This window comes from Eschrichtius robustus, chromosome 13, assembly GCF_028021215.1.
Source record: "Eschrichtius robustus isolate mEscRob2 chromosome 13, mEscRob2.pri, whole genome shotgun sequence".
Taxonomy (NCBI): domain Eukaryota; kingdom Metazoa; phylum Chordata; class Mammalia; order Artiodactyla; family Eschrichtiidae; genus Eschrichtius; species Eschrichtius robustus.
Window position 1 is genome coordinate 52,663,134 of NC_090836.1, and position 5,668 is coordinate 52,668,801.

The 5,668-nt window shown below is 46.7% G+C and overlaps 1 pseudogene; it reads right to left on the minus strand.

The window, feature by feature from the left end:
• Nucleotides 1-2,381: 2,381 nt before the first annotated feature.
• Nucleotides 2,382-3,818, minus strand: LOC137775821 (serine/threonine-protein kinase MARK2 pseudogene; annotated as a pseudogene).
• Nucleotides 3,819-5,668: the final 1,850 nt, after the last annotated feature.

Consider the following 5,668-nt stretch of genomic DNA (forward strand, 5'->3'; position numbering starts at 1 on the left):
ATAAGTGATATCGTACAGTATTTGTCTTTGTCTGACATTTCACTAAGCATAATGTTCTCTAGGTCCATCCACGTTGCTGAAAATGGCAGAATTTCACTCTTTTTAGTTTTCTTTCTTCAGTCAGTTACAAGATGTCCATCCTCATATGGCTCTGTACATCTGCTAACCAGGCCTATTCCTCTCCTCTTTCTACCTTCCTGTGCTCTTCAGAACTCAAGATCTGTCATCTGCAAAATGTGTATGTTATTCCTTTTACTTCTTTGCTCAATGGAAACCTGGCTCCTGCATGAGGACCCTGCTTCCCTGATCCTCTCTCTCGTGCTGCCTTCCCTCCTGCACTCTTCTTACCACTGGGCCTGGAGGGGCAGGAGGTGCCTGCTGGCTCCTCATTGCCGTCCCTGACCATGTTCCCTTCCACCTCCCCAAATCCAGCTTTGAATTCCTCGCCATCAAATTATTCTGCAGCCCCTGCTTGCTGCGGTCCTCTACTTCTGGTCCCTCCTCCTCATTTCTTTAATATTTTTAGCTCCTGGCTCACTGCCATTTTCTTAAAATTCCTGTGACAATTGTTGGTTATTTCAGGATCGAGATAAATGATCCTGTTTTTAAAAAAAATAAATTTATTTATTTATTTTTGGCTGCATTGGGTCTTTGTTGCTGTGCGCAGGCTTTCTCTAGTTGTGGCGAGCTGGGGCTACTCTTCATTGCAGTGTGCGGGCTTCTCATTGCGGTGGCTTCTCTTGTTGCAGAGCACAGGCTCTAGGTGTGCAGCCTTCAGTAGTTGTGGCACGTGAGCTCAGTGGTTGTAGCTTGCGGGCTCTAGAGCGCAGGCTCAGCAGTTGTGGCACACGGGCTTAGTTGCTCCGCAGCATGTGGGATCTTCCCAGACCAGGGCTCGAACCCGTGTCCCCTGCATTGGCAGGCAGATTCTTAACCACTGTGCCACCAGGGAAGCCCTAAATGAACTTTTCAACATCCCCTGCTCTTGGTTGCTTAACCTCCTTTTCTCCAGGGATCTTGTCCTTTTCCTTACCCCAATCATTCACTCCCATGGTCACACCCATGCCCGTGTGTTTACCAAAAATTAGTTCCTACCTTAATCTCGGTTTCAAGCACCTACTTTCCCACCATTGCATCCTGTTTTGCTAGCTCACTCTCTCTGACGTGCTGTCCTCACTTTTCCAGCCCCACCAGACCTTCAGTCCATTGATTGACCACCTCTCTTTCTTCTCTAACTCTCTATCTTAACCTCATGTTACAGTCTTACCTGTCCTAGATTCCATGCTTTGACATTATAGTAACCCCCTTGCAGCTCCCAGATGCCCTTGCTTCATCCTTCAGCACAGGTGCCTGGAAAACCCCAATCCTAGTTAAATCTCACTCTCTGCCTACTCCATGCCTGCCTCCTTGCAGCTGAACATGGTGGAGAACCCTACAACCATGACTACTGGGCTCACGTGAAATTTGTCCCCATTAATCTCAAGTGGACCCTCCCTGCTGCCTAGCAGTCCCACTTCATCTCTCTAGTCCATGCCTTCTTCCACTTTTCTAGACCCTTGTTTTTCAAATTGTGTATTGAAGAAACTAAACAGGCGAGAACAGGATAGTACTGGGTGGAGTTCGTAGCACATAACAAGAGTAAATATTGTTTCAGTTATTCATGTAGTTTCCCCCCTTATCTGTGGGGTATATGTTCGAAGACCCTGAGTGGATGCCTATAAGTACGGATAGTCCTAACCCCTATATTTACTATGTTGTTTTCTATGGATACATAACTATGATAAAGTTTATTTTATGAATTAGGCACAGTAAGAAATTAACAGCAATAACTAATAATAAAATAGAACAATTATAACCATGTACTGTAATAAAGTTTATGTGAATGTGATCTCTCCCTCTCTCTCTCAGAATATCTTATTGTACAAATTGATTGCCTTTTCCATCTTAAGCACTTACTATGCAGTTTGAGGTTCAACATCAAAACTAGCACAAATTTCTCTTTTCCTCTTCAGTTTCACAGATAGATTTGTTCTTTTTTTTTTCTGGAGCATCAAGTTTATTAACTAGAATTGGAAGAACCAAGGAGTTCTTGGAACAAGAGCTATCCCCCTCCCCCACCAACACGGAAGACAGAAGAGTAGGGGAGGGGAGACGTGCCCCAGGAATGACAGTCCAGTCTCTCAAGTTTCACCCAGGTGGGGGTTGAGGGGCAGACCTGCAGCCATGGTGGCCTCGCTTTCGGTCGCCCGGGCTGCTCTGGACCATCCTCTGAGCTGGCCAGGGTCTTGGATACGATGCTTCTGAAGGCCGTGCAGAGAACACACTCCTTTTCCCCTGCACCGGGCCCCAGGGAGCGCGGCGGCCTGACCTTCCTGCCTCGGTCATCCATGGGGTTCACATGGGCTCACTTTATTATGACGCCTCATGCTGGGCAGCTTGCAACAAAGATGTTTCAAAATAAAGTTCCAGATTCTCCCAGCCACCCCTTGCTTTTTCTGGCTCTGGCCAGAGACAGTGGATGAGGACACACTCTCAGGCTGCCCAGCGTGGGAGGACCTTCCAGTGTTGGACACACCCAGGGGGCAGCTGCTTCCCTCTGGGGCTCCAATCCTGCTGCTGCTGGAGGTGGATGTCCCAGTGCCACACTGGGGGGCTGGGCTGGGGGTGGCAGTCCTCGCCTCCAGGCTGGGTGGGGGACAGGCAGACTCACCAGTCTTCTGCCCTGCCTGCTGGTCTTCCTGCAGCGGCACATTTTTTCTGTGGTAGAGCCACCTGGTTTGCAGGGAGGACACCACAGGGCTTGGAGAAGGCTCAAGTTCACTGCCACAGAGGTCCCCGCAAGAGAAGGGCTTCAGAGTTATGATGGAGACCTCCACCTTGGGTTTCTTGGAGCTCACACTGCCTGTCCCAGTGTCCTGGATCTGGTCGCAAGTCAAGCCCGGAGTCCTCACCATTGTCACCTCCAGGTCCTCTTCACAGGGTGGCTGGAGTGGCTCCTTCTGGCCCATGTTGACCCATGGATGCCTCATGAGGTCAGGTAAGGTGCCTCTGTCACTGGGGTTGAGGGCAATCATTTTTTGTAACAGATCCCTTATCTTCAAAGACAGATAAGGTGGGATGGGGTATTGCCCTTGTAGGATTTGCTTACGCAGCTCCTGGAAGTCTTTTCCCACAAAGGGCTGGGACCCAGTTACCATGGTGTACAGCACTACTCCCAAGCTCCACACGTCCACCACAGGGCCGCTGTAGCTCTGCCCCAGGAAGAGTTCCGGGGCAGCATAAGGGTGTGTGCCGCAGATCGTGTCCAGTTGGACAATGTCATCACACTTGTTGCTGAGGCCAAAGTCTGTAAGTTTGATATTCATGTTGGAATCAAAGAGGAGGCTCAGTGGCTTCAGGTCCCGGTGCACGATACCCCTCTGGTGGCAGTGCTGCAGGGCGGAGACCAGCTGCTGGAACGGGCCGCGGGCCTCCGCCTCTGTCATACGGCCATGGGTCTTCAAATAGCGGTACATGTCCCCCCCACTGAGGTACTCCATCACCACGAAAAATGTCTCCTCTGTGTCAATCACCCCCAGCAGTTTTACAATATTGGGGTGATTCAGAGCCTTCAGACTGCACACTTCCCGGAAAAGTGCCTGGACACTTGAGAAGCTCTGACGCCTTTTCTTTACGACCTTCACAGCCACCTGTGTCCCGGTCAGAATGTGCCGGGCCAACTTCACTTTACCGAAGGTGCCTTCACCAATGGTGTGGAGGATCTCGAAGTCATCAATATGAGCCTTCTTGCCAGCAGATTTGGCTGTGAGGCCCTGCATCCTGGTGATCTGCTAACTACACTGACTGACAGCACTACCTAGCAAAGCTAACTACGCTAACTAACAATGCTAACTGTACTAACAGGGCTAAGTATGCTGTCTCTACTAACAATGCTAACTACGCTAACTGTACCAACAGCGCTAACTAGTACTAACTACACTAACTATGCTAATCAAGTATCAACTATACCAACAATACTCACTATGCTAACTGTAGAAAGACCAATGAGACAAATAAAAAAGAGTAGAGAAAAGAGAAACGAAAATCCACAAAATGGCAGAAACAAGGAAAACACAAGCTAACTGTAGGTCCAAGGCCGTCAGGTCACCAAAAGCAGCTTCCTGGGCTCTAAGGACCAAAAACCTGGGCCCACCTTTCTCTTTCATAGGGCTTTGTGAAGTACATCACAATGGTGCACTCTGAGGTCAGAGCAAGAAATGGACCCATCACCGCTGGGGATACACCACAGTGGTTTTCTCACTTTTTGAGTTCAAGGCCCCTTTACACTTAGGAAAAAGGATCCCAAAGAAATTTTTCTTTACGTGTGTTATTAGATATTGGTATTCACTTTGTTATAAATAAAAATCTGCAGGATACTTCAGTGGCCTTTTTATTTCTAGTTTGAAAATGTGTAATAATTTTAGAGACCTCATAATGTCTACACTTGAAATGTTCAATTCCTTTTCCTTAAATTCTGGTCTCAAAATAACGTTACAACTTAACTGACTTCACGATACTATACAAAATGTTCTGTTGCATAAGACATGATACGGTACATTATGAAAGTCTATGAAGCTGAGAGAAGGTTTGCCAGGAAGGTCATTGAGCAGATTTCTCATCAGGAGCCTCGGAGGCCAGATGGCATGACTCAGTGTACTTGAAGTGTTGAAGGAAAGAAACCGTCAACCAAGAATCCTATATCTAGCAAAACTTTCCTTCGAAAATGAGGGAGAAATCAAGACATTCCCAGTTAATCAAGAGTTGAGAGAGTTCTTAACCAACAGACCCGCCTGCCCCAGGGACTTCTTCAGGTTGCAGTCAAGGACCCTGGATAGTAGCTCAAAGCCTTATGAAGAAATAAAGACCTCTGGTAAAAGTAGACAGACGGGCGACGAGAAAAGCTAGTACTGTTGTAACTTTGGTTTGTAGCTCCACTTTTTGTCTTCTATTTGATTTAAGAGACTAATATATAATAAAACACACACATACAAATCAAAAAAAAAAAGATCACCTCTTCACCTAGAAAAGTTACTTCACCCCCACTTTAGCCTAACTTTGGGAATTCCCATCAACAACATTCTTCCTTCCACTGTAGGAAGCAACGCTGCCAGAAGCTATGGCAAGCAGAGCCTCTTCTAAAATGCCTTTGATGACTGCAGCAACATGGATGCAACTAGAGATTATTAAGTGAAGTAAGTCAGAAAGAGAAAGACAAATACCATGTGATACCACTTACATGTGGAATCTAAAGTATGGCACAAATGAACCTATCTATGAAACAGCAACAGACTCACAGACATAGAGAACAGACTTGTGGTTGCCAAGGAGGAGGGGGGTGGGAGAGGGAAGGGCTGGGAGTGTGGCATTAGCAGATGTAAACTATTATATATAGGAGGGATAAACAACAAGGTCCTACTCTACAGCACAGGGAACTAGAGTCAATATCCTGTGATAAACTGTAATGGAAAAGAATATAAAAAAAGAATGTCTATATGTGTATAACTGAGTCATTTTGCCATACAGCAGATTGGCACAAGATTGTAAATCAACTATACGTCAATAAAAACAATAAAATAAAATAAAAAATGCCTCTGATGATGTACACAGCCCCTGCTCCTGCTGACTACCT